The sequence below is a fragment of the Cyanistes caeruleus genome, chromosome 1 (assembly GCF_971803275.1).
Source record: "Cyanistes caeruleus chromosome 1, bCyaCae1.hap1.1, whole genome shotgun sequence".
NCBI classification, from domain to species: domain Eukaryota; kingdom Metazoa; phylum Chordata; class Aves; order Passeriformes; family Paridae; genus Cyanistes; species Cyanistes caeruleus.
The window spans coordinates 3799557-3819297 of NC_141701.1; the positions used below are offsets into that span (position 1 = coordinate 3799557).

Consider the following 19741-nt stretch of genomic DNA (forward strand, 5'->3'; position numbering starts at 1 on the left):
GTAGCCAGTAGTCTATTTTTCCTAAAATACTGCTGGAGAAAAGGCTTTTATACTTTTGCGTTTGGTGTGGAAGTTGCTTGAGCTTTGACAGATTCTTAGTTCCTCAACAGCCACATTTTGATGCTGAAATGGGATTTTTTTTCACATTACAGTGTTGCTGTATAGTCCATAAACCATTTAATTCCTCTCACAAGTAGGTCACCAGAAATTACTGCATTTGTGGGGCTTGTACAAAGAGCCACCACATTTACACGTGGATCTCATCATCCCAGCCCAGATGATGGGCGAAACTTCTTGTCACTGAAACAATGAGCGAGGTGGGGTGGAGGGAGATCACTTCAATTTGCACATTACTGAGGTTGATTGAATTACCTCTCGTTAGCTGAACTGCCCGGGCTGTCCATGCACAGCCTGCTGAGAGTGCAGAGTAAAATGCATTAGTCCTGATGTCATGTCATCAAAACTCGCCAAGAATAACATCCCAGCCATTACTGCCTCTCAGCTGAGGAGCAGTAACTCATTAAACAGCAATCATCTGATCCCTTTTCACTGTCTGCCTGCTTTTCAGATATTTAATTAAGAAAAAAGAAGTGAAAAGCTATATCATCTGTGGAATATTTTCAAGGCATCTGTTTTTTCGTAAAATCCTATCCAATGAACAAGTTTCTTTCTTAAGCCAGAAATGGAATTTCCTTTATTTCAATTTCTGCAAGGATTGGAGTTTTTTTGTTTTTTGTTTTTTTTAATGTATATTACTGTTCCTTGCAAGAGTTTGCTCTATGAAGAAGCATTTTTGTTGATTATTTGGAACAAAATTGTTCTCAGTTTTACAACTGCCATTTGTATTATGTTTACAACATGCAATTAAGGACTCCTATTAAATGTTCTTACAAGGCAGATCCCAATGATCAATGTTTACTTACATTTTTTTGGGAAAACAGTATTGGAAAGACAATAGAGAAGAAAAGTAATGCAAGAGAGGAGCTATAAAACCTCCATTTCAGCCTGTTAAACAAATTTGGGTATTCATTGGCCTAGGAAATCCTCTCTTCTGACACTGAAATATTTCTGTGGAGTGACAGGCACAAAAATTTCCTGGAATCCCTTTAATTTATAGCAACTTCTCCTTTACTGAATTACATATTTCAAAGAATATCTTGTTAATGACCAGTATGTGGCAAATATATTCTCCAAGCTTACTAGTACAGAAATAATTGCAAGTGGCTGCTATAGTTCATTAAGGCTTATTTATTTTATAGTTCATTAAGGCTAATTTTATCAGTACAAAATATATTTTAACAGCCAGGGCTTGTTTTGTTTTGTTTTGTTGGGTTTTTTTAATGTTTCTCTGCCATCTACTGCTAGCAATAGTTTCTGATTTTCTTCTTTGGTCCTGGATAATTTTCTAATGTATTTGCTGTGAACTACTTAATGGTGGTTTTTAATTAACATTTCTTCTGTAGCAGATGCTAATCTTGAGTTGGGTATATATTAATTTACATCTGTTTCTCCTGGGTCAAAAAGGGCTGGTAATAGTTTATTGTTTAATACAAACATATCACAGTTGCTTGACATGCAGTTAAGCTCACCAATTTTCCAGAGATAATTGGGGAGGCAATTTTCCAGGCTGGATTTGAGGTAAATATTTATTATTTGCTGTTTGCAATGAGCTGTTATATGGAAAACTGAGTTTCCTCATGCCCTTTGCTCAGTATCTGGCTGAGCCAGAGTGTGCCTCATCCATGGCACATCTGGGTTTGATATCTCCCAGAGAGAGGCAGATTTTTCATGGCTCAGGTTTTCCAAGAGATCATCAGGGAATGTTCTCCATCTCTAATGCATTTTTGATTTTGATCTGAAGAGAAACTAAAGAGCAGCTTTACCTTAAATCTAATCAAATTATTTCAGAGGCAGAACGATGATCAGTTTGGTAAAGGGAGCTCACATCAGCTCAGACATGGGAGAGAGAGGGAGGAATTGATTTCTTTTCCTTATATCTTTTCCACTTTCAATGAATACTTAAACATTTATTGATGGAAAGACCAGAATTTGAGTAGACTGCCTCTCCTTTCTGTCTTTGTTATCAAGCAATGGGACTGTGTCTGTTTAATGTCTGTCTCAGCAGTCCTTTACACTTCTGGAAAAGTGAAGTAACTACAGAACAGATTAAATTGTGACCTCTCCTGCATGTCTCATACCCTCCTGGTTTATGGCACTAATCCGGTTCAAACCCTTACTCAGGGTTTAAGGCAAGATCTAAGTTTGAATTCTCATTTAACCACATAAACCTAAAGCCAGAAGGAATATTGTGCAGAGCACTAAACTGTTCTCCTTCGCTCTTGTGGGATTAAAGGAACTAATGTGATAGGATTCAGGAGTACCCAAAGACAGAGCCATTTCTGTCCTTCATTCTCACAGGGATAAAGTGAAATTTGAGTGTCATACAACTGTTGAAAAATGTGGGTGAGGAAAAGGCCATTGCCTTAGGATGTCTTTTTAAAAATTGTGGATATACTGAATTTTAGAACCTGCTGACATTTTGGTGTGGCAATTTCAGTTTAATTTTCTGTTGTGGGTGGGTTTTCTTTCAGGTGAACTCAACTGTTTGTTTTTTTTTCCTTGAGCACACACAAACATGCATGCACACACATGCACCTGGAATCTGGGGTAATCAGCAACACTAAAAAAAAATCCCCTGAACTTGGTGTGTGGGAAAAAAATCACAGAAGTTATTGCAGTCAGGGATAAAAGTACAGATTTCCCCAGATATGAGGAGGAATGAAAGTGCAAGAGGTTAACACACAGCCAGCCTTCCCTTCAGTTTTCTTGGGGCTGAAGGACAAAGTGCTAACAGGATTAGGAATTACGTACATGAATCAGTGTGTGTGCTTTTCTGTTCATATCTGTGTCAGACAGGATGAGAGAGAGAGCTGGGGAGAGGATGAGAGAGTTCAGCCTGGAGAAGAGAAGGCTCTGGGAAAATGTTAGAGCACCTTAAGGGGGCTGATAAAAAGAAGGGAGAGGGACTTTTTTTGTACAGCAACACGGCAAGGGAAGATGGTTTTAAACTGACAGAGAGCAAGTTTAGATGAGATGTCCAGAGGAAATTCTTTGCTCAGAGGATGGTAAAGCACTGGCACAGATTGCCCAGACTAGTTGTGGCTGCCCCATCCCTGGAAGGGCTCAAATCCAGGTTGGATGGGGCTTTGACCAACCTGAGATTCAGTGAGTGGCATCCTTTACACCCCAACGGGATTGGAGTGAGATGATCTTAAAGGTCCCTCCCAACCCATGCCATTCTGATTGTATGATCACATTCTTTGCCAAAACCAGTTTAGTTTCACTGCAGAATATCCTGCGAATCGGATCCTGTTGGTTTCAATTGTTTCAATACAAAACAAAGGGCTTTAAGATTACTCTCCATTTCTGTGAATAAACACTGTATGTTTTCCCTTCGAAATGTTTTTCTAAGTCAAAAATCTGGTCATTCTTTCTTTTGTGCTGTTTATAATGAGTGGTCATGAGGGCTGTTTTTATCTAAAAAACCGGGAAGTTAATGAGCTTACTTCCATGGGAACAGAAAATCCCGCTCTGAGTCCATACAATTTGTGTTTTTCCTGGTAAGATCTTGGTGCACACAGGCACCGTGGAGGAAAGCTGCTCAGTAGCCAGGAAAACACATTTTCATCTTCCAGGGTGCTGCACCACTTCTCTCATCCACTGTGAGACTGAAACTGAAGGGACCTTTGAGACCATCTCATTCCAACCTCCCACCATGAGCCTTCACCAGACCAGGCTGCTCAAAGCCCCCTCCAGCCTGGCCTTGAACACTTCCAGAGAAGTTTCAGAGCCTCACCACCCTCACAGTAAAGAATTTCTTCCTAGTATTCAATCAAAAACTTCTTTGTGGCTTTGTGAAGCCGTTCCTTCTTGTTCTATCCCTCTATGCCCATGTAAAAGATCCCTCTCCAGCTCTCTTGGAGCCTCTTTAGGTACTCCTAAAATTCTATATTTTCTCCAAATCTTTCCCTGAAGTTCCATGTAGGAGCACACTTTGGTTCTGTAAGACTCTCCTGTTCATGAGAGGTCTTCCTCCTGCCATCCAAACCCCACCAAAAAATAATCCCCAGCCTAAGCTTTGTGCTGGATGCAGCAGCTCCGAGAACCAAATCCCTTGCTGAAACATGTTGAGAAAGTCAGCCTGTCTTAGGCTTTCCACTGAAAGGCAGGGTTTTGCTCTCTATCAGATTTTGATTTTTAGTCTCCTTTTGATGAGCTTCCTATTGGGTTTTTAGCTACTTACAGTAGAAAGTTAATTTTTTAAACTGTGGTTTCCAACAACAACAACAAAAAAAAACCCAACAAAACAAAAAACACCAGAAAAAACCCACCTCCACTTCAGAGTCCTTCTTGCTTTCATTTTCTCCTGTTGTTGCTTTTACTCTTGACATTCACCCTCCTCAACAAGTCTTGATATGACATTCCATAGAATCTTTATCCTGTCAAAGCCCTGCTGTGAGCATTGCCCAGTGCTTCTAGAATTTGCATTTAACATCCATTCATATGACTCCATTGGTGGGGCTCTCTTATCACTGAGTAGCCCTCCAGCTTTATATGAAAGGGCACAAAGTTAATGAAAACAGCATTAAAACTCAATTAGCATTTAGTGAGATCACTAAGACTTGTTCTGAACTTAATATTAGTTACAAATTTTTTTTTTCTTATTTAACTCACAATACCCAGAGCCAGAGACAGCAGAAACAGTCCCATTAAGAGCCTGTTTTTCAGGTGAGGATGTTATGTCAGAAGGAAGGGAAGGCTTTGATTTTTAAGGGGGTTGCTTCAGGGTTAAGGAAAATTTTATACATTATTTCATCTTTTTGTCTTTTGACAGAAGAGCCAGTCATGGGAAGTGATGTTTCCATTCTGTACATCTTGAGTTAAATTCCTGGAGAAATGAATCCTAGAGGGAGGAAGATCTCTTGAAAATGTCACTGTATACCCAACTTATTTCAGAGTGTTAATGAGGATTTTTCTCCACACACAAACTTTGCTTGCTGTTGCTTTTCTTGAGGGAGAAGAAGAATTGAAAACTCAGTGTAATGGTGGTACAGACAGGAAAATTGCCTGCCATGCAAGTGAAAATCAGACTAAAAGATGCTTGAGTATAAACATTTGTGTATTTTCCATTCATAGCCCTTGCTCTAGCTCAGGCCAGACCTCTAGGGGCCTCAGGTGTATTGCTGATTTTAAAAATACCAAGAACATTTCTCTGGCCTCTGGGCTAAATTACAAGACTTTGTTACTTAAGCAAATCCTGCAGCTCTGTAGTGTAAGGTAGCAACTCATATTCCTTAACCTGGAGTCTTCTCTGGGTCCTGCGAGGTTCTTTTGTGGTCTTAAGACATTTTGAAACATTTTTAAAGCATTTTTAAACAATTTAAAAACACAGTTTTGCTGTGTTTCTGTCCCTGGAAGTACCCACACTGTCACACTCTACTGAGGAGGGTGATCTCTTGAGCTAAGAAGTGCCACAGAATTTGCTGCAAAAGGTGCAGAGATTTTTTTTAGCTTCAGTTGGGAAGCCTTTTGGAGCAGCTGTGGTAGATTGTGCCTAAAACTTCTGTGTCTGAGTCATCTCTAGAGAGACAGCAAGGAGAGGTGGGTTTGGGGTAAGGTTTTTCTAAGGCTTGGTGGTATTCAGCAAAGGGAGAGAATGGAATAATTGGGATGGGATGGGATGGGATGGGATGGAATGGAATGGAATGGAATGGAATGGAATGGAATGGAATGGAATGGAATGGAATTGGATGGGATGGGATGGAATGGAATGGAATGGAATGGAATGGAATGGAATGGAATGGAATGGAATTGGATGGGATGGGATGGGATGGAATGGAATGGAATGGAATGGAATGGAATGGGCTTGAGGCATCCACCCCTCGGAAGACTCTTGGATCAAAAGAAAGCAGTGTGTTCTGCCTGAGAATGTCAGTTCTACCACAGAAAATCCTTCAGGCAGACAGATTTTAAATATTTGACTGCTCTGATGTTGTTGGGGACCAGAGGGAGAGACAGACATTGACAAAAGTGAAAATATTTCTGCAAGAAAAACAGCTTCAGGAGAGGGACTTCAGCCTTTCTCATTTTGCAGAAGAAAAGCCCAAGAAACAATCAAGCAGTTAGGTTTCAGAATGCACAAAACCTATATTTTATTTTCATTCTTTGGACTGAAGGACCGATTTGATGACTGATAAGGAACTGGATGGAAAAATGACAGTCCCGACTTAAATCTTGATTTTGACATGTCTCTTTCCATGGGAAAACAGCCCATTTTGGTGTTCATTTCTCTTTGCCAGATTTAAACAGCGGTGTTTGGACCAATTGTTCCAATTATTTGGGTTGTTTGGGTCAGTTCTTCTAAAAGTGGGTGTAAATCTCTGACCCAAAGGTGTGTTTTTATGTCAAGTTCACTGAGTGCTTCCACCCTCACAGATAATACAGGAACATTAAGAGAGGTCGTATAAGGATTTAGGCTGATAAAAGGACCTAAGGAGAAGAGCTGGACAGAATAATCTGTCATGTGTTGAGTCAGCTAATAAAAAAGGTAGTTACTTAAAATGTCTACAGGCACCAAAGCGTAACGGAAGTCTTAGACAAAAGAAAATAATTGAAATTACTGTGGACGTAATGAGAAATGCACTATCAGGTTTTGCAAGGGCTGAGACCAAGGGTTTGATTCTCGAGCAAGAGGCAGCAGAATTACATGTAGCCAAGTGAAAAAAATAATAAATTAAAAATGGATTTATAAGAGGGTATTGAGGAGGCTGACATTAAGTGAACAGAGGCTGTCAGTTCTGGAAGTCAATGAGAATCCAGGTACTCTTTTCGTTAGAATGAATAGAAATCGAAGCATTTAGTGCAGAACAGTGTTGTTTGCCTCACGTTCCTTTAATAATGGACTGTAAACCTGTGTGCTGAACTGAAGATGCTGTTTCACATATAAATAAAAGCCCTGCATTCCTTTCATCCACCAGGTCTCAGCTTACACTCCGAGCACCCCTCTGAGGGGCAGAACTTTCAATATTCTTGTTTTAAAGGCAGCAAAACTGAGATATAAAGAGATTAAGTCACTTGCTGGAGGCTGTTAGAGAAGCACAATTGTGTCAGTTCCTCCCAAGCTCTCACCATTCAAGCTCAAAGAGATTTTATTTGCACCACACTCTTTTCAAAGTATATGTTTAGATAAATGAAGAGAAACTATCTGTGGCATAAATCTGGTGATTTCAGCAGAAGTGCTTTGGGGATTAATTTGATCTGCTCATTTCTGGGTAGATACCAGGAACTCTGCTGTGAGTATTTAAAGCACACTGGTCCCACCTATTGGGGCTGCTGGGGAATTGATTGCACTGGGTTGCAGTAGGTCATTTGTCTTCATGCTGATAATTTTGTTCGGGTTTAGTAGTGTTTCATTATTTTCCACTCCAGTGTATTTTTAACCATCTAAGGCATTTCAGGTGTAAACGTATTCCCGCAACCTCTGCTGATAATTTCACTCCTGTGTTTGGGTCAAATATTGATTGTGACCCCTGCATGAGCAAGGTGTTGATATTTACCATCGAATTTTCTTTCTTATACCTCATTTAATGCAAAAAAAAAAAATAAAATAAAAAAAAATCCCCATGTGAACCAGCTGTAAGGATTCCTAAGGAAAGGCAGACCAAAGTCAAGTGGAGAAAGTCAGATTCATCATCTTGAACTTGTCCATCTAAAAGTTAGATTTTCAGCCTCAGTGAGATCTCTGAACCCTCCTTTAGACAGCCAAAATTGTTCCTATAAATACAGGCTGAGCAGTCCTGCCTCTCTTGTAATATTATCTCAGATGATGAACCAGCTTTGGGAGCTGCCTGCTCCTTTATGATGGCTTTGCACAGATCTGGGTAAATATCCTTTGGAAAATTGAGGGGAAGAGAGGAGAGGAGGAGATCCAAGGAGAGAAGAGAAGAGAAGAGAAGAGAAGAGAAGAGAAGAGAAGAGAAGAGAAGAGAAGAGAAGAGAAGAGAAGAGAAGAGAAGAGAAGAGAAGAGAAGAGAAGAGAAGAGAAGAGAAGAGAAGAGAAGAGAAGAGAAGAGAAGAGAAGAGAAGAGAAGAGAAGAGAAGAGAAGAGAAGAGAAGAGAAGAGAAGAGAAGAGAAGAGAAGAGAAGAGAAGAGAAGAGAAGAGAAGAGAAGAGAAGAGAAGAGAAGAGAAGAGGTCCATCCAGTCCACAACCATGATTTTTTGATTTTTATTTAGGAATGCTGAAGAAAATAGACAAGGGAAAAAAAAGAGTAAGAAGAATTTAATGAAGCAAATTGTATCATTGCAAAGTTTTTAAAAAAAGATCCACCATGGAGTTTAACTCAACTTTTTTCTGCTTACTGCCTCTAATTCACCCAACTAGACAGTGAGGATGGTGAAGTGCACAGAGCTTTATCCCAGGTGTTTGGGAAGAGTCCGTGGCTAAAACTGAGGATAAAATACAGAGCAGGACAAACTGGTCATGGGTGTAGGCAAGGAGACAATTAGATATCAAATAACAAAATAGTTTATTATTGTTATTATTATTATCTAGTTTATTGTTGTTTCCAAACTGGAAATACTGGTTATTTTCTTCAGCCCTGATGTTACAGTCAGGACATCAGGTGAATAAAAATCATTAATTAGTTTAAAATACCCCTCAAAAACTTTCAACATGTGAAGTTCAGATTTCTTTCCTGCTTTATTCCAACTGTTCCAGCGCTTTGTGTTAATTTCTTTTTGGCTTTGCTAAAAAGCCTGAGAGTAGGAACAATATTTTAGTACCTTCCAAATTAACTTAACCTTTACTGAATGCCTAAATATTTTAAAGAATCCAGCTCCATATTCAGGGAGCTTGTACCTGGATCTAGGACTGCTGCCTTTTTTTACTATAATGTGATTCACAGCCACAAACAATCTGCTCAATAAAATGGACAGGAACCCACAAGAAGAACAAGGTGCTTCTGCAGAAAAATATTTTTTTTATATTATTTCTATTATTTATTATTTCTATTATTTATTTCTCCTTTATATTTGAAAGACAACAAGAAGGCAAATGTTAGAATAATGTATCTAAAATTAAAATCTCATTTATGCTTCAGAATTCTTCCTTTAAAATTTACCTAGAAAATGTAGCTCAAATGGCATCATATATGATTTTCCTTCAGCTACCAGAAGCAGAGTTTTGTGTCTTCTTCTGATAATGCTTTCTTTTTTTTTTAATCATCTAAAAATCAAAATAATTCTTATATTCAGGTTTGGTACTAGTTTTGTTCTTATTTTATGCCTTGAATGATTCCAGAGATAGCTTTCTATTTTCCTTTCTAAATGACACTGGAAACTACAGAGGAGGAAACAGCCCTGGTTTGTCCTTTTTACCCCTATAATAATAGTAATAATAATAATAATCAAAAGCAGGAGCATTCTGTCAGCTGTGCAGCACAATTTTTCATCTGGAGACCTCCAAAAGCTTTTGAAAGCACATGATATTAACTGGGCTTTAGTGACTGAGGAAACAGCAGCACACAGTTCAGCAATTTTCCCAGTATCACACTGAAAGTCCTCAATAAAGAACTTCAAAGCACACGACCATGACTCCTCCTGTTTTATTGCCACATGATTACCCCAATTGCAACATCTTCTCCAGCCTCTGTCAGCCGAATTTCCTGCACCCAGCTGCACTTGGTTAGATGTAGCTTAATGATAAATCCATCTTTTAATTGTTACTCCGATGACAGGAGAGAAAGAATCTCTTCCTTTCCAAACTGATCATTGTGAGGAGGCAGTTTGGTCACTGAGGGGAGGAGCTGCTTGGGACTCAGAGATGAGGCTAATTATTTATTTGCTTGTTTATCTGTTGTTTTTTTTTTTTTTATTAATTCATTAATTAATTAATTCTGATGGGGTTCCTTTGTTCATCACTGAGGTTTCTCAGCACGTGCAGTGTCACAGGAGACTGTTCTTGCTGGAAGGCTGGTGTTTGGGGGGCTCTAAATGAGGCATCTGGATCCTGCAGGACATCAGCAGGCTCACAATAACGAGGCCAGGACTAATGAAGGATGCACAGCACCACAGTGAATGTACTGCTTCATTCTCCAAACTCTCTCACAATGATGCAGGGCCCAAGCACAGAGATTCAGCTGAGTTACTCCTGATGAGTGTCACTGCCACACATGAAGTATTGAAAATCTGGAAGTCTAATGGAAGTAAAAAAGAAAAAAGTAAAATAAAATTCACCCTTACTTCCGTTTTAAAGGAATATTAGGAAAACTGCTTCATGCTAATTTTCATAATATTAAGATGTGCAGACCATTCCTAAGATTGACTGGAGACCTCCTATGGAAGTCCAGCTGCCAATTTGACAGGTTTCAAGTGTCATGAGATTAAGTTCTGGGCTCCACCTTCCCTAGAGTAGTCTGTTATTTAACTGATGGACTGCTTTAATCATTTTGGCTGCCTAAAGCCTCTGCTGGAAAAAACTGTGAGTTTATATCACTGGAAAACAGGCCTGAAGAATTAACTGTAGCACCAATGAAGAAGGTTTTATTCTTTTAATTCTTGGTGGCCAGCCTTACAAATCCCTTATTATTCATTCATGGAAGTGTCATATTTAAAATGCAAATTCCTTCCCATTGCCTTCCCCCATCTCAATGCATTTCCTTTGAAGTATCCCTGGAGCTTTCGAGGGGCCACCCACAATGGGATCACTGTGATCAGCCAGCTTGCAAAAGAGTGCCCTGCACCAGCTCAGGTGAATTCAGCTGGGTCCTGCTTCACAGTCCCGGCTTTCAAAACGCATCCAGACTTCGTTTAAGAGGAAGAAAAAAAGGTAAAATAAAGGATATAAGGACAGGTATTTTTACCAAGCCTTTTTAGCGAGGTGGCCTCTCTTGAGACACATCACAGCCCCGTGTCTGCCCCCATCCCATGGCAGTGAGGTGAATAATATAAATAGATCTGGTTTGTCTTGCCCATGTTCTGTTGGCTGGGGAAGAGCAGAGCTCTCTTACAACTTCCATCGCAGAAAAGAGTGCCAAGGCTCAGCTGGCATGGAGTTCCTCTATCCCCATGGGGGGAATAATCCATTGTCCTTGGTCCCTGTTACCACTCAGCCACAGTTACAAGTTTTTCTAGGCAGGAATAGCTGTCCCAGGCCAAAATTGTGATAGAAATAGTTCATTGAATGGAGAAAGGCCCCTCTGATCCACTGCAGGAGCTGTAGCTGCAGGAGGTTTGGGGAACATATTGGAGGGAATTATTGTGTTTTCAGGTAAAGTCCAGGTTAGTGAAAGCATTGTCTGAGTCAACCTTCCAGAAGCAACATAAATACTGATAATAATGACCATAATAGCAAGGTAAATTATATTATCAGTAATGGTTTAATAGTCTAATAGTCTTTATCAAATGACTGAGTACCTTATCCAGCAGTGAGACTTGCTGGCTCCTGTGTGCTCATGCAGCCAGTACTCAAAACTGGAACTGATGTACTTTTGAGTAAAGACTTTACAACTTGTGTTAAAAACCTATTTTTATCAGTTTGATGTGGTTTATGGGGAGAGTTCATGCACAATAAGCAGCTCTTGAAACTTATGGCCAGAAAGTGGTTGTTTAAAATTTATCAAAGTTTATATAATATTAATGGGGTCCTCATAAGAGTGATGTCAAATTATCAATGTCATTTCCCACTATGAGTACAGGAAGCTGTGGCGTTCTTAGTCAACACTGGTAGATCAAAACTACAAATGCACCACTGGAAATCCATTAATATAGTGGAAAGTCATGAATATAAGTGGATTTTATGGAGTGGAGTAAAGAAGGCTTTAGAGTGACCTTATTCTGGCCTTCATCTGTGAGAATGGAGCCTTCAAGAAGTCTGGAGAGAGACTTTTGGCACGGGCTGTTGTGACAGGGCAAGGGCAGTGGTTTTAAGCTGAAAGAGGGCAGTGTTATATAAGATTTTAGGTAGAAAATCTACTCAAGAGGGTGGGGAGGCCCTGGCACAGAGTGCCCAGAGAAGCTGTGGAACTGGAAGTGTCCAAGGCCAGGTTGGACAGGGCTTGCAGAAACTTGTTCTAGTGGAAGGTGTACCATAGCCAGGGGTGGAACTGGGCCATCTTTGAGGTCCTTTCCAGCCCAAGCCATTCTATAATTCTATAATATGATTCTCTGGTTGGTAATGATCCCACATCCATAAACCAGCCATCCTGTTGTCTCCCTAACAATTGTCTCCTCCCTTGCTTTAAGACTTGTCCCTCACACCTTGATGTCCTCACAGGGTTGAGCACTTTGTGTTACTGCCCAGTCTGGAACTCAAATACTGCATCTTTTCTGCTTTTTAAGCAAAGTCTGGATGCCCTTAAGAGAAATGTTGGTGCTTTCAGAAAAAAACCCTGGTCCTGCTACTTATGAAAAAGCTCTCTGGAAAGTTCTGTGGAAAATGAAGGTGCTGGTGGACACCAAGATGGGCAGGGCCAGCAGCAGGACCTTGCTGCAAAGGCAGAAAATGGGATCCTCAGCTGCATTAGATGCATTGCCAGGTGAGGGAGGTGATCTTTACCTCTACTCAGCACTTCCAAGCCCCACCTGAAGTCCTGTTTCTGTTCTGGGCCCCTCAGTACAAGAGACACATTGACATAATGGAGAGAGTCCAGCAAAAGGGCCACAAAGAGGAATAAGGGTCTGGAGCATCTCTTCCAGAGCTGGGACTGGTCACCCTGGAGAAGGAAAGCTGAAGGGGAATCTTATTAATTCCCAAAATATGGGAAGGGAGGGTGCACAGGTGGAGCCTGGCGCTTTCCAGTGGAGTGACAGGATCAGATGCAATGGGCACAAACTGAAACACAAGAGGCTCCCTGTGGACATCATCCCTTTCAACCTCAACCATTCCATGACTCCCTGATTCCAGGTGCTGATAATTAGAGAAAACTGGGAACATTGTTGCCTGGGCAAGCCAAACATCCTCAAACAATGGTGTGATCAATTTTGCAGCTTCTCACAAATTTCATTAGGAAGTCGGTAGCAAGTGACATGAACGTCCTTTACCAAATTCCCTTAGCTCTGTTTGGATTTTGTGTTTTGTATTTGGCTCCATGGATGTCTGGGAGACCTACTGCTGCTTTTATATGTGATGTGTGGATTTATTAAATGGATTTGGGAGCTAATTGTGTTGGGATGGTCCTGCCTGCTAACAGGAAACCAGGGCAGCATTTTCAATGCCCTTCAGTCTGTATAATCTAAATAAATTCATGAATGCACAAAAATTATTCTACCTTCTTCCTTTTGCCCAGCAGAATGTGTTGGCTCAAAGAGCTCAAATTTGCTGTAATCGCCTTTTCCTCTCCAGTAATTCCTTAGGAGTCAGCCATCTCCTTCAGAGAACTGCACAACTGCCACTAAATCTAATTATTTCAGATTTTGTTTCTTTTTATGAACTTTTTGGCATATTTTGTAGTAGGTTGAGAAAGCAATCAGTAACTTGTGAGTGAGAGAATCATAGGAGCACAAAAATTGGGAGGACACGCTCCTCAATGATGTATCTGCTGAAGACAGGACTGTTTGAAATTCAGTCATTAATTCTTAGTAGTTTAAGAAATTAATCTCTTAAACAGGTTTATCAGAGAAACAGGATTTTGAGACTTAAAAATAAGACTGTAAAGAGACAAATTTTAGATTTTGAAAGGGTGAGAACAGAGTCTTTTTGTATTACCAAAATGTTCCCCCTTTTTTTTCACTAAGAAACAGTGAAAGCTATGTAAACTTAAATACCCTTATAATCCTACTGTATATTGTGTTGTTCTTAAAAATGCATTTCCAGATAAGATATTTTTACTGTACTAGATGTTCCATTACTTAAAAGTTATCTTTACACAACCCTGTATGAAAAGGCATCAGAGGTGAAAAAAAAAGAACATCTGTTCCATTGCACTCTAAAATAAAAGGTTATTTTTACTGTCTATTTAGTTCAGTTTTACTTTAGTTCAGGAACAAACCTAAGAGGGCTGAACTGCTTCTGCTAAGAGATAATTCCTTGCTCCTGCCTGACGAAGCATTTAACATTTGTCCTCATATATTATCTGGTCTTTCTGTTTTATCCTTGCTATTCTGTCAGAGCAGTCAGCACAGGGCTTCCTTCTCCTGTGGTAAAAGCTATGAATTTTAGTCCTGGAGCATTAAAGATTAATTTTGATTACATTTCCACTAAGATTTTTAGACTTTTTTTTATTTATGTGCACTAGAAAAACTCAACTTTACTTATTTATTAGGAATTTCATCAATACTTTTAGAATTATTGTGAAAAAGAACACCAATTTCTGGCTCACTTCAGATTTAGTGAGATCTTACTGCTGTTTCTTGGAATGTAAGGAAACAGATTTATGCTTTGTTCATAACTTCTCTCCTACTTCTGGGATCTCAAACAAGCATTTGTTTGCATGGTTGTTATCTGCATTTTCTGAAATATTTGCAGCTGTGCCACACATGCATTCTATAGGGCCTTTTATCTTCCCAACCTTTAGAAATACATATGGATCTCTCCCATTCCACATAAAAACATCAAATTCTAGTGGAACAGGGAGAGAAAACAGGTTTTTACTCTCTTTCAATCCCACTTTACTATTTTTTAATTATTAAAGGAGATAACTTAGAATAAAGAATGTAAAAATCATAGTCATAAAATTGTTTGGGTTGTAGTGAACCCCAAAATTATCTTGTGCCAGCCCCCTGTCGTGGACGGGGCACCTTCCACTATCCCAAATCCCACCCAACATGGACTTGAAATTTCCAGGGATGGGGCAGCCACAGCTTCTCTGAGAAACCTCTGCCAGGGCCTCACCACCCTCACATTCCTAATACCTAATCTAAATCTCTCATCTTTTAGTTCAAAATATTTAAAAATATTAATCTTCTTTAAAATTTTATCAGAACTTCAAGATTAACAGCCATTTATCTTTTTTTTTTTTTTTTTTGCCATTCCTGCTCACCAGAGCAGTTGTTTCTTCAGTACTACAATGGGTGTAACATCACGCTGCAGTGAAATCCAAAGATAGCACATCTCCAGTGGAAACAGAAAGGGAAATCACTCCTACAAAATGAACTGACATTTCTATATGTCAGTTGAAAGTTTTGTTTTTCGATACAGACCAGATCATGCCTGGGATATGACAACCCCCCCTATTCTTTCTGAATCACCTATCATTACTAATAGCACACCCTGTCACAGATACTCAGGAAAAATATATAGTGCATTATATAGGAGGCAAAGCAGAACCCATCTCATTTTCCTCACAGTGATAGTTTAGAGAAACAGAGCTTATTTTCACCAGCAAAGTGCAGAGACACTCAGAGAAATGATGCCACTTCTTCCCTCACCCAGGGACTTGGCTGATGGGAGGGTGAGGCATTGATGTGGGATGTTCAGGAGGCCTTTTCCAATGAATCCATTCCCATCTGGGATACACAAATGATTGTGGCATTGCACAGGTGATGACAGGATTTCCCTCTGGAATACAACACCTACTTATGGCTAAGAAATCTAAACTCAAACTGGGAAGATGGAGCAGGGGGAGAAGCGTTTACTGCTTAGTGAATCACAGGCTCACAGAATCATTAGAGCTGTAAAATTCCTCCAAGATCATTAAGTCCAATTGTCAACCAAATACCACCGTGCCCACTAAAGCACATCAGGAGTTCCTCATCTGCTTGTTTTTTGAACCCTACCAAGGGTGGTGACTCCACCACTTCCCTGAAGAGTCTGTTCCAATATCTGACCACCTAATTCTTCCTAACAGCAACCTCTCCTGGCACAGCTTGAGGCCATTTCCCCTTGTCCTGTCACTTGCTAGTTGGGAGAAGAGACCAACCCCTACCTTGGTACAGCCTCCCTTCAGGGAGCGGTAGAGAGTGATAAAATCCCCTCTGAGCCTTCTTTTCTCCAGCCTGAGCCCCTGCAAAGCTCCCTCAGCTGTTCCTCTTCAGACCTGTGCTCCAGACCCTTCCCCAGCTCTGTTTCTTTCTGTGGATACATCCCAGACCCTCAATGTCTCTCTTGTGAGGGGCCCAAAACTGACCCAAGAATTGGAGGTGTGGCCTCCCCAGTGTCCAGCACAGAGGGACAATCCTCACCCTGGTCCTGCTGGCCACGCCAGTGCTGACACAGAAGGTCAGGAGGCCACCTGGCACACACTGGCCAGCATCCCCAGGGCCTTTCCTGCTGGGAAAGCCACTCTGCCCCCAGCCTGGAGCACTGCAGGGGCTTCCTGGGACAACAAGGAGGAGACCTTGTCTCACAAAAGGTGTCTAATGAGATCAGCTGAGCTCTAGAGAAAACCCCAGTCAGCTCAGCTTGGCCATGAGCAGGGCTATATTTCATTCCTGGGCTGGGGCACTTGATCCTATTTAGAGGCAGTGGAGGTCACTTACAGTGGTTTTCCCCATTTACTGTGGGTTCTCCTTCAGCACTTCCATGCTCCTGTTTGCAATGAGGTGTGACAGAGCCCACAGAGGGCTTGTGTTGATTCTTTTTGCAAAAAGGAATCTGGGAATGGATGCAACTACTCTCTATAAACCCATAACAAAGATCCAGCTAAGAAAGATTCACAGATTCAGTATTAAAACTGAATAAATCAATGTATTGTCCCAAATATATATATATATATATATATATATATATATACACATTTGTATATAATTTTTGTGTATAATTTTTGTATATAATTTTTGTATATAATTTGTAATTTGTATATAATTTTTCATCCTTTCCCTTTAATGTGCTTGATACAGATCAGTAGAGAGTTTAGAAATCTGTATTCAAACGCACTGCTGTTTTTTGGGAGTTGTTTTTTTTTTGTTTCCTCTCAGTCCTGTTTCAAAAATGCTGAGTGAGACTAACAAAGGGTTAAACCATCTTGTAGTGGGCAGTGAGACACACACAGATTAGGAAGGATTGAATCTCTAAATGTCAAAGGGAGAGAAAGGAAGAGTCTGTCCTGCAGTCTTGACTGAGCATCCCATCATTCCCCGACTCTAATGCTGGGGAAACAGAGATTAGAAAATCTGCTACACAGCTAAGTGCAGACTGCAGCTCGGAGATAAGTGAACCAGAATATCTGCTCAGAGCTCATTTGTTCAACTTCACTCATCCAGAACCTTTCTGATGGGGAAACACGGATCTCAATACAAAATTCAGAGCTTGTTCAGCTCTGCTGCCACTTCCTGAACCACTGTCCCTGTCACTTCCCAAACCATTCCCTCAAGGGAAGATCTATCCTCTGCCCTGCTGAAGGTTCCTGGGGATGGTTTCTTAGGTTCAAGCGCTCAGCTGGGTTTGCACCAGGGATTTACTCGGTGGTTCCTCAGATCAGATCGTGGTTTTTTGTTCCTTGCTGCTGTTGGCCAGGAAGCCTTGAGGAGAATGGATGGAAGAGGGATGTTTTATATTGAAAATACAGTCTCCTTCCTTCTGAATCAACATGAAATTGATATTCTCAGGAAAAACAAGTGTTGCAGATTCAGTTGTTAAGCTGTTGGTCATTAAAAGACTCCAGCAGATTTTCCCAGTGGTAAATTTGAGGACAGATCATTCTATTTTATTTTTTTTATTTTTTTTTTTTTTCATTTTAGAGCTCACAAAAATTTTCATTTAACTTCTGTGATATGATCAAATCCCCTGAGTGACAGAAAATCTACAGATAAGTCATATCTGGCCTGATAAATTGAAGAACAAAGAGTAAATTTTACTTATAGAAAAGTATAAAAAATATCTGAGACACCCTCTTATATGGGGAGATGACTGAAGATGAAGTTAAAGGAAAAAAATATCACACAGATTGTATAATATTATCCTTTATTCCTCTATTCCACTGGGAAGTGGGTGGGTTTTTTTAGCAATCAGCATAGTGGCATTCTGGATACAGTTTGATAGTGATGATTAATTGATAGCCTTGGGTTTTAAAACACTGAGAAAATACTTCAGGCCCTGAAGTACCAACTCCTTTCCCATCCAGGCTTGGTTTAAAAATTGCTCTGGAGATGCTTTGCAGTTGAGATGATTTTGGCCCAGAATTGAGTAATTCATTTGGAAGTGCAAGAGAAGTGGTAATTTAATTTATTTTTTTTGTATTTTTCAGTGTCTTCCTGGGTATTTTTGTATTTTCTGGCATAAGAGGGTGAAGATTGCTGGGTAATATCTTCAGCACACTGGTTTCAAGGGTGATAGGAGACAAGGAAAAACAATTTAGGAGTTAGTGTAAAAGTGAAACAGCAATCAACCATCAAGAAACCAAAACCCTTGTGTTTCAAGGATGATTAAAAAAAATGTTTCTAGGCCTTAGGAAATGCAATTTGCTAATAGACTGTAGTGTAACGATTAAGGGGAAGCGATTGTAATTGTAAATTACCCTGTGCCACGTGGAAGGCACTAATACACTTAAAATACAATAGTGCATACATCTATGACTGGTAATGAAGGTGATAATCACCTTATATTCACAAAGGAAATTATGTAATAAATCCTATATAATGCAGTTTACAGGTTACCTTGGCAAGGGCACTTGAATCGACAAGCAGAGAACAGGCCCTCCATGAGCTGCAGTATATATTATAATTAGGGGCATAAAATTCTAATGAAATGTTGTCCTAAGTGATATTGATTCCAATTTGGCGGACTAGGAGCTCGGTGATGTCATGATATTCAGGTTGGCTGTTTCACCAAGGAATTCAAGATAGATCCATACTACCCTTGATGGGGCCCTTTGCAGCTTTTTCCTCAGTAAAACTTGTTTTCTGACTCCAGAATTAAAAGGAGATAAAAGATCACGCAAACACTCAATTGCAGCAGAAGCCATTTTTCAGCTTTAATTAACATAAATTTAACATTCCATGCAAAAAGATGAGGCTGCAGAGCGTACAAGCTGAGCAAACCTTCCCCAAAGTGCTCTTAATTTCACATCAATCCCACTTAGTCTGGGGGGCTGGCAATGTTTGCAAGGAGAGTTTCACCACAAAGTGGCCACGTAAGGCAAGGCAGAGATCCACAGAGTTTGGGAAATTGTGGAAGTGAATCAAGGGCAGCTTTTTGGGGTCGGGATGGAAGGCTGGGTAAAAAAGAGCAGGACAGAGTGCAGCAGTGGCGGGAGATTGACAGAGGTGCCAACAGCAACAGCACAATCTCAAATATGGCCTGATTTTTATTATAACCCATATAAAACTGGAAAAAATAATAAGGAAAATAGCAAGGAGAGACTGGAGGAGTTAGACTTTCTCTTCCTGGAGAAGGGAAGGCTTTTTATGGTATTCCAGAACCTAAAGGGTGGTCACAAATTGGGCAGAGGCTCTCTCACCACAAGGAGGCAGATGGACAAGACAACTTGGACCAGGCAAGGTTTCATCTTGAGAGAAGAAACAAGTTTTTTATAGTGAGAACAACCAATCACTGGGACAATCCCCCAAGGGACGTGGCAGAGTCTCTGTCCCTGGAAGCTTTCCATCTGTGGCTGGACAGAGCCCTAAAAGGTCTCACCAAGGCTCCCTTTCCCAGAAAAGGTTGGGCCTTTTTTTGGACCCAAAAATGATACTTAAAGGTTCCTTCTAACCTGGGCTGTTCTATGATCCAGTGAGTTCAACAACACATGAAAATTATTTCTAGTTGTTGATGTAGTCCTGTAACAAAAATATTATTTTTGAGGCAT

General features: G+C 40.3%; 1 protein-coding gene across 23 annotated transcripts in view; it reads left to right on the top strand.

The window, feature by feature from the left end:
- The window catches only part of TSNARE1 (t-SNARE domain containing 1), a 449654-nt gene that overhangs the window by 398311 nt on the left and 31602 nt on the right, over positions 1-19741 (top strand). The window contains exons 14-15 of one of the 23 annotated variants that reach the window (XR_015283186.1): positions 4744-4788; positions 4895-4982. The exons of the other annotated variants lie outside the window; for them this stretch is intronic. The gene's annotated coding sequence lies outside the window, so the exon portion shown is untranslated. Of the gene's footprint in view, positions 1-4743; positions 4789-4894; positions 4983-19741 lie in introns of those variants that run through there. 23 annotated transcript variants of the gene reach the window in all.